The 9,496-nt window shown below is 44.9% G+C and overlaps 2 non-coding genes across 2 annotated transcripts; one reads left to right on the forward strand and one right to left on the reverse strand.

The window, feature by feature from the left end:
• The first annotated feature begins 7,712 nt into the window (after positions 1-7,712).
• Positions 7,713-7,784, forward strand: TRNAE-CUC. The gene has a single exon. It is a non-coding gene; the product is annotated as a tRNA-Glu (tRNA).
• Positions 7,785-8,945: 1,161 nt separating this feature from the next.
• Positions 8,946-9,028, reverse strand: TRNAL-CAG. The gene has a single exon. It is a non-coding gene; the product is annotated as a tRNA-Leu (tRNA).
• Positions 9,029-9,496: the final 468 nt, after the last annotated feature.

The raw sequence follows: 9,496 nt of genomic DNA on the forward strand, positions 1-9,496 counted from the left end.
GGGGTTGGCATGGGACAGATACCAGATCAACATTGCATCAGAGAGAAGAAATCACTCAAAGGAGCAGCCGATGTGGTTCCTGAGCAATCAGCTGCTCTCCCTTCTAACCCCATCACCCACCTACCCATAGCCCACCAACCTCCAGGCTCAGCTCCCTCACAGCACCACTCTTTCTTAGACACATCTCCCCACCCGCCACCTCTGTCCCTCTCCCTTTCCCGTCCCCAGTTTCACCTCCCCTAAAGACTCTCTCTTCATTGAGGGTTTTACCTTAGTATCTTTGAATGTGGTTGAACATTTTTTAAAAATGTATTATGATAGCTCTATTTCAATACCATTGATTTCCTTGGAAATTTATTGGATTTCATTTTATGCAAATTCAAAAACGTTATCCCGAGGAGTCCATAGGCTGCTGGTAACTTTCAGAGGGATCAAACACACACACACAAACACACACACACACACACACGCACGCACACACGCACACACGCACATGAACTAACTCACAAGCTAAGAGGGAGGATATTTTGGAAGTCAGTCTCTTTAATTCCAGGAAAGGATGGACGTCCTGGAGAACAAGGAAGAAAAGGGAGGATGGCCGTGGAAGGTGGACTGATATAGCCATTGTGGTTTGAATCAGGGAGGCAGTGGAGTGGGAAAGGAGGAAAGGGTCTTTGTGTTGTTTCAAAGTCCAGAGTTCTGCGTCCAAGAACCCCTAAAGAAGAGACTGTCGACCAAGAGGAAAGTATGTGTTTTTAGGGTCAGGACTGTGGACAGGGGTGAGTGGTACAGCAGCAACTTCGTTAGTATAGTGGTCAGTAGCCCCGCCTGTCACGTGGGATGCTGGGGTTCGATTCCCGGACGGGGAGCATCTGTATTAGTATTTCTTTGCACGCACTCCAAATCGTGTTCCTTTAGTTGCTGGCTTCAGCTCAGGGCTAGTGAATTCTCTCCACGCACAAAAGGAGATGGCTTAGTGTCACCTCCACCACTTCTTCCTAAGTCCTTGTCAATCGCAAACGGGACCCCTTGTATGCTTGATACCATCCCCACCCACGAGAGGGCCCTCCCCCTACCCCAGGAGCCCAAGGGACTTTCGGTTTCTCAAGTTTATTAACAGTGGCTGTTTTATTCCCCTCTTGCCCAATCCCTTGCCTCCAGATGGAAAAGGAAGGCAGAGCACAAAGTCAGGGCTCGTGCCCGACCTCAGCAGGGGAAGCCTCTGGGTCGCTCACAGCACCCCTGCTCTAGCGGGAGAGGTGCAGAAGGCTGCCCAAGGCCAGCGCCCCAGAAGCCCGTCTCAGGCAATGGCGCCCCAGTCCCTGTCTCCAAGGAACTCACCCCACCGCTCGGTCTCTGAATGCGCGTGTTCTTGCCTGCAGGTGGCAGGCAGGCAGCCAACGTCCTCGCAACACACAGTGCCATTCACATGCAAACATGTGCGGACACAACCGGACTAGAAAGTGGTCTCAGGAGAACTTCACGGCAGGAGTAAGGGGAGAGTCACATAGGATTGACATAGGGCAGGAGTGCTTGGACAGGGCCATGTAGGATTGGGGCCAGGGCACTCGTAGGAAAGAGTCTTGGCAACCCAACCCATAGAGGTCATGGGTTGGTCCCAGGGCAGTCGTAGGTTTTGGTCCACAACACAAGACTCATTCTTGGTCCAGTTCTTCCAGATCCCACAGAAAGCTGGAGGACTAGAGCTGTCCTGCCTGCGGGATGTACGCAGAACTCTCTTTTCCTCAACCTCACAGTTTGTTATGGCTGCCGGTCCTGACCCGCTTCGCAGCTGCGGACTGTGCCGCCATTGTCCCTGGCTGTAGTAGAAAACATGGAGTCGAGGTACTGGGACAACAGAACTGCGAGAGATGTAATTGAACAGGGGCTGCAGCAGGCGGCGTCTCTGGCAGAAGTGACAGGAGCCCTGTGCAGATTGAAGGGCTTTGGTTAAGGAGGGTGGCTGCCAAGGATTCTAGAGGAGCTCTTCGTTGGTCTTGGCTCGTATGATGAGCAAGCGGACTTGCGAGTACAACTGCAGGTAAGGCTTTCGTGCTGTCTCCAGCTGGCAGATTAGCAGGAGAGCAGCCGGGGCTTTCACTGGACCTTGGCAAAGTCAGGCGCAGAAAAGTCTGCGTTGGTTGGTATAGTGGTGAGCACCAGCTACCTTCCAAACAGTTGAATTCCCACCAGAAGCAGCCTTTTACAACGCTCTCTTGCCACTCTGTGCACCGCTACACAAAAGTATGAAGGCTCTTCTCTGTTGCCCACCCTCTGCCACGTTCCTATCTTGCCCTCTGGGCATGTTCCTCAACTGAGGCTTCGGAGTGGCCCTCTATCTCAGTCCTCTGAAATTCCCTGCATCTTTCACATTGCCTGGCAGAGTACTGGATCTAAAGCCCAAACTCAACCTCACTTCATTCCACTTCATTTGAAAAACAATGGCTTGCATAATCAGTGCATGGTATGTTGGGGGCAGGGTGCTGCATCTTTGGTAAACAAACAGGAAAGAGCTCCTGCCTACACATCCTAGAAGCTTTTATTTTTGGGGAGACAGACTATGGGATGGAACTTATATTTAAGCACTTCAAAGCCTCTAGAACTCATCCATCAGGCTATTGTTTCGAATAGAGATCCCACCGAAGCCAGGCCTGCCTATCCTCTGGCGTTCCTATTCATCTCCTCCAGTAAGATTTCGACAGGGGCTCAGATGCAGAGAGACCAACCTAGAAGTTATTACAACAGTCTAGCTTGGAGGTGATGAGGACCTACAATGGGGTGATGACTATGTCACTGAGGAAAGGGGGCATGTAGGAGAAATGTTGGGAAGGTAGAGATGACTAGACTTGACAATTATTGGTTATTTCAGGGTGGGGGAATTTCCCATAGGAAAGTGAAAAGTCTAGGATGACACATAGGTTGCCAGCTTGGAACATTGGTGGCACCCTCTCCAATTAGGGAAAGGGAAAAAAGTAAGGCTTGAGGGGAAAGATCACCAGACCAATTTTGGGTATGGTGAGTTTAAGCTGTCTACGGGACTTCTACTTCGAAGATGTCTAATAGGCAGATGAAGATGAGAGACTGGAGGTCAGGAGAGAGTTTAAATGCTGTATAAAAAAAATCTAAGAGTCAAAGATGGCACAGTAAAGCCAGGGACTTATCTGAGCTCTCCCAAATTCCCCTCCAAACAACTTTAAAATAATGCCTCAGGATGAATTCTGGAGTGATAGAACCAACAAAAGTTCAGGTGAAACAGTTTTCCAGTCCAAGACAACTTAGGTCAGAAGAAAAGGTTTGTCTGACCCTGGTGAGAATGGAGCTCAGTGCAGCACTAGCCACTCCCCAGCAAGCCAGCAGCAGGTCTTGGCAGTGATGGCTTCTGGATCTCTCAGCCCACAGGTGGTAAGGGGGTGGGACAACTAGTCAGAAGGAGATTACAGGGGACACTTTGCTAGCACCAGGTGCAAGACTCTGTTGAATTGCCGATGGGTGGATCTGGGTCATAGTCCCAGGGCAAGGAGGAGCATTTACACGCTAGCACTTGCAGCTTCAGAGAAGCAGAAACTCTGGCCACAGTTCTAGGGAGGAAAAGAGTGCTTATAGTGGCTCAAAATCCAAGCACAGTCCAGGAGAGAGCAGTGACTACACCCCTCCCTAGATCATACCAACTTGGAAGAACCAAAAACTTACAGACCCCCAGAGTTAGCTCTGAAAATAGAAGCAAGAAAGGCCTGAAACTTGGTATAGTGTCCTTTGCACCCAGAGAACGTTGTCCAACTTTAACATAAAGTTAAAAGTCAAGAAATGGGTTGGAAAAATGAGTAAACAACAATAAAAAGAAACCTGACCATAGAAAGTTACTATGGTAACAGGGAAGGTCAAGATACAAAATTAGAAGAATACAGAAGAGTCAAAACAGCTACACGCAAAGTCTCAGAAGAGGAAATAGAATACTTAAATAATCCTATTTTAGAAAAAGTAAATTAAATAGGTCATCCATAAGAAAGAATCCCCAGGATCAGATGAATTCACAAGTGAGTTCTACCAAGCATTTGAAGAACAATTAATTTCAATACTATATAAACTATTTGGAAAAATAGGAAAAAGAATCCTACCAAATTCCTTTTGTGACACAAATATGTTGGTGATACCTCCACAAGGAAGGAAGAGCAAAAAAAGAGAAACAAAACTATAGACCAATTTCCCGAATGAATATTTATGTAAAAATTTTAAATAAAATACTAGCAAGGAGAATACAGCAATATATCACAAAGATCATACACTGTGACCATATAAGATTTGTAACAAAAATGCAGAGCTAGTTCAATATTAGGAAAACTTTTAGCATAATTGACCATATCAATGACAAAACTAACAGAAATCATATGATTATCTCAATAGATGCAGAAAAAACTTTTGACAAAATACAACGTTCATTCCTATTTTAAAAAAAAAACCTAGAAAGCATAGGAGTAGATGGCATTTTCCTTAAAGTGATAACTAGTATCTTTCTAAAAGCATCAGCAAGTATTATTTGTAACTAGGATAAGCTAAAAAGTCTTCCTGAGAAAATCAAAGGTGAAGCAAAGATGCCCAATATCACCACTACTATTCAATTTTGTACTAGAAATGCTAGCTATAGCAGTAAGAGATGAAAAACAAATAGAAGGAATTAGAGTAGGCAGCAGGGAAAGAAAAATATCATTCTGCAGATGATGTGAGGATATACTTAAAGAATCCTAGAAAATCAACTAAAAACTAGTTGAAATAATTAGCAATTTCAGCAAAGTTGCAGGATATAAAATAAACTCACATAAATCATCAGCATTTCTATATACAAAGTCCAGCAGCAAGAGATAGAGAAATCCATTTAAAATAACTGTAGCAATATAAAGTACTTGGAAGTCTACCTGCCAAGAAAAACCTAGGAACTATGTGAACACAATTACAAAACGCTTTTCATACAAAGTCAGATCTACACAATTGGAAAAATATTCATTTCTCATTGGTAGGCTGAGTCAAAATAATAAAAATGACAATTCTACCTCAATTAATTTACTTATTCAATGCCACACAAATCAAACTACCAAAAATTATTTTATAGAGCTAGAAAAAATAATAACAAAATGCATTTGGAAGAGCGAAAGATCAAGAATATCAAGGGAATCAAAGAAAAAAATATCAAAGAAGGTGGCCTACTAGTAGCAGATCATCAAAATAATCTGATACTGGCTAAGAAGTAGAGTGGTGGATTTGTGAATGGATTAGGTATGCAAAGCACAGTAGTAAATGACCAAAGTAATCTAGCGCTTGATAAGCATGAAGATCCAAGCTTTGGGGACAAGAACTCACTTGTTGTTTAGTCATTTTTCAGTCTTGTCCGACTCTCCAAGACCCCGTTGGGGTTTTCTTGGCAAAAATATAGGAGTGGTTTGCCATTTTCTTTTCCAGCTCATTTGACAGATGAGGAAACTGAGGCAAACAGGGTTAACTTACTTGCCCAGGGTCACAGAGCTACTAAACATCTGAGGCCAAATTTGAATTCATCTTTCTGACTCCAGGACCTCCATTTTATGCACTGTACCACCTAGCTGCCCCCTAGAAACTAGGTACAGACCAACATCTCATTTATACCAAGATAACCTCAAAATGGGTACATGGTTTAGGCATAAAGGGTGATATCACAAGCAAAGTAGGGGAGTGTGGAACATTTTACCTGTCAAATCTATGGATAAGAGAAAAATTTATGACAAAAAAAGAACAAGAAAATTATGGGATGTAAATTGGATAATTTTGATTACATTAAGTTAAAAAGGTTTGGCACAAGCAGTGCAACCAAGATTAGAAAGAAAAAAACTGGTGGAAAATGTTATAGCAAGTTGTTCTGATAAAAGTGTTATATCTCAAATATATAGAAATATGAGAATAAGAGGTATTCTCCAATTGATAAATGGTCAAAGAATATGAATAAGCAGTTTGCGAACAAAGAAATCAAAGCTACCTATAACCATATTAAAAAATGCTCTAATCACTACTAATTAGAGAAATGTAAAGCAAAAGAACTCTGAGGTACCACCTCACACCTATGAGATTGGCTAATATGACAGAAAAGGAAAATGAAAAATGTTGGAAGGGATGGGTAGAAATTGGCATACTAATGCTCTGTTGGTGGAGTTGTAAAACAATCCAACTATTCTGCAGAGCAATTTGGAACTATGCCCAAAGGGCTATAAAACTGTGCAAATACTTTGATCCAATAATACCACTACCAGTCTGTATTCCAAAGAGACTTTTTTAAGGGAAAAGGGCTTATATGTACAAAAGTATTTATAGCAGCTCTTTTTGTGAAGGCAAAGAATTGGAAATTGAGAGGATACCAATCAATTGGGAAATGGCTGAACAAATCATGGTGTATGTTTGTGATGGAATACTATTGTACTATAAGAAATAACAAGCAGAACGCTTTCTGAAAAACCTGGAAAGACTTACATGAACTGATGCTGAATGAAGTAAGCAGAACCAGGAGAACACTGTATACAGTAACAGCAACATTGTATAATGATCAACTGTGAATAACTTGAATATTCTCAGCAATACAATGAACTGAGACAATGCTGAAGGACTTATGACGAAAAATGCCATCCACCTCCAGGGAAAGATAGAGCCCTAATGTAGATAGAAAAGTACTTTTTAAATTTTTCTTTTTTTTTCCCCGTGGGTGTTTTTTGTTTTTTGTTTTTTGATCTGTATTTTCCTTTGCAACATGGCTAATACAGAAATATGTTTTATATGATGGCACATGTATAATCTGTATCAAGGTGCTTGTCTTCTCAAGGAGAGGGGAGGGAAGAGAAGGAGAGAATTTGAAACGCAAAATTTTAAAGAATGAATATTAAAAAATACATGAAATTGGGAGAAAATAAAATATAATTTAAAAAAAGAAAAGCTAGAAGTCATCTTCATGTGGATGACACTTGAAGGAAGGAGGAACCTCAGTCTTTAGAGTTTGTAAAATGGGCCGGGACACTGGACTTTGTTTAAGCTCCTCCCCACCCAGAGTCTGAATTTCAGGTGAGACAATTTGGAGAGGGATTCTCTCACCATTGAGCACATCCATGTGAATGAGACTCCCTCCTTCCCGGGCTCAGAACCAACCAAGCTCTTTCTCAGTTACTCCTGGCATATTAATGGAGCTGATAACTGACTAGAAAAGAAAAGAAATAGGCAGCCAGACCATAGCCAAATGGATTGTTACTTAGCCAAAGGAAGAAGCTGTGCAAAGTCACCCAGATATCTGCAGAGACCCTGAAGAGAGAAAAGCATGGCACAGTAACAAAGGGGTAGCTAAAGAGAGCTTATGAATAAAAGGAGGAAGGGTGGCCTGTGGCAACGTGTGGAATGAGGAGAAGTTGGGGTCCAGGAAAGATAGGGTGGGTAGAGGTTTGTGATTCGAATTCTTATTGTGTAGGTTCTTTGTTCATGCGAGGCAGGGGTTGGTTGCATTAATGGAAATGACTAGAGTATAGCAGAGCAGCAGCGGTGTAGGAGAGAGGTGTGCGGGGTTGGTAGTGACAGTGGAACGTCAAGTGAAAGTGGTCCAAAGAAGCTAGAAGTGGATCCAAAGGGCCCCCAGAGGAGACTGAAGAGGATCTCGGGGGTGATATAGAAGGCCAGTAAAGTGCTGAGAGAGGAGGTACCCCGTAGTTACGTACTCCCTGGTGGTCTAGTGGTTAGGATTCGGCGCTCTCACCGCCGCGGCCCGGGTTCGATTCCCGGTCAGGGAACGTCCTTTTAAGTAGCCCTCCAACAGGTGACCATGAATGTCAAAGACTATGTGTACTTCATTTCCCTTGGCCATCTTGTCAGGCCCCGATTGAGGAAGGAAAGCAGAGTAGATCCTTGTCGGGCTGGCAAACTGGTGCAGGGAATGCAGGGGCGAGGCCAGGGGCAGGGGCGCAGCGTGGAAGGCGAGGCGGAACAGAAGGGTCGATAACTTGCCAGGGGTTTTGCTTTGTTCATTAGGTGTCGGGGAAGGAGGACTTTCCCCTCTGTCCATGAGCCGGAGATCCACGGGCATCTCTCTGACCTCCATAAGGTAAGAGGCGGGTAGTGGGCTCGTAAGGACTGGAGAGAGGAGGTGAGCTTGATGGTCGTGGGCCCTTCCTCCTTCCTGCAGATTCAAGCGTCCTGAGAGGACCTGTCCAACAGGTCGGCAAGGGCAGTTAGACATTTCTGGATAGAATTTATGTTAAATAATGTTAAAATCTTGCTTATGCATAGGCCAGAAATCGAACCGGGGCCTCCCGCGTGGCAGGCAAGAAGTCCATTTGTGAACCACCCATGCAAGACTTGGCATATATTGTTCAGCTACGTCTCTGATCCCCGTGGACACACGGAGTCTTCTGGCAGGCAATTGCAAATCCAAAATTTAACACACGTGCTCATTCTAACCTACCTACAACTTTTGCTATTCTTCTCGGCTTCCTGGACCTCCTCTCTTTTAAACTTCCTTCTTCCTTTTCGTCTTCCTCCTCCTACATACTCGTCCATTCCTCTCCTTTTCTTCCCCCTTTTCCTCTTCCTCCTGGTCGTTCTCCTCTCCCTCCTCCTCTTCTTTCTCCTTTTCTTCCTACTGCTGCTACACCACCTCCTCCGGAAAGTCTTATGATTGGTCTGAAGGTAAGTATTTGAAGCAACCAAGTGTGCGTTTCTCTTCCAAGCTACCTACCCTTTGGCAAAAATCCAGTTTGGTCTTCAGACTGACCACGATTCCTTCAGAAACCCTTTATCCACACGCAAGCATGCATGTGGAGGAGCCTATGAAGGCCGGTGAACTGGGGAGAAAGGGTCCATGTCCGTGGAGTCAGGGACCTGGGCTGGTCATTCAGTCTTTCCTACCTAGTGCTCAGGCAGCGATGAAAGCACGGAAGAAGGCAAAACAGAGATGTCAGGAGTGGGATTCGAACCCACGCCTCCAGGGGAGACTGCGACCTGAACGCAGCGCCTTAGACCGCTCGGCCATCCTGACACTGCACAGAGGTGGCCCCCTCCCTTCACTCTGGTGATAACAGTCGCAGCACAACCACAGGCCCAGACCTGTGGCTCATTTCATCCAGCTCCTTCCACGAGCTCTAACCTCTCTCTCTAGCAGTAGCACTGCCTAAGAAAGTTCACATGTCCAGAATCATTCTTCCACACACGCCGCGTGCCTTCTCACCCGCCTCTTCATGCCAACACAAACACCCTCGGGAGGGGCCCAAATACCCCGCTACAACAAATTACCCTCACCTGGCCCGACTCTTCCCACGCTTCCTGCTTCCCCTCATGGAAGTTCCCCTCACCTTCCCCTACTTGCGTTCCCGACCTCCAGCAGCCTGTCTCTTTTGGAAACACACACAGCTCACCCAGAGGCAACCAGGAGGTTGAGGAAGATGTCGAGAGTACTATGGGTCAGGCCTTCGTTTGGCAATGACAGAGGAGGAGGAAGTGGTGTGGG

Source organism: Vombatus ursinus, unplaced genomic scaffold (genome assembly GCF_900497805.2).
Source record: "Vombatus ursinus unplaced genomic scaffold, bare-nosed wombat genome assembly UNPS02014803.1, whole genome shotgun sequence".
Classification (NCBI taxonomy): domain Eukaryota; kingdom Metazoa; phylum Chordata; class Mammalia; order Diprotodontia; family Vombatidae; genus Vombatus; species Vombatus ursinus.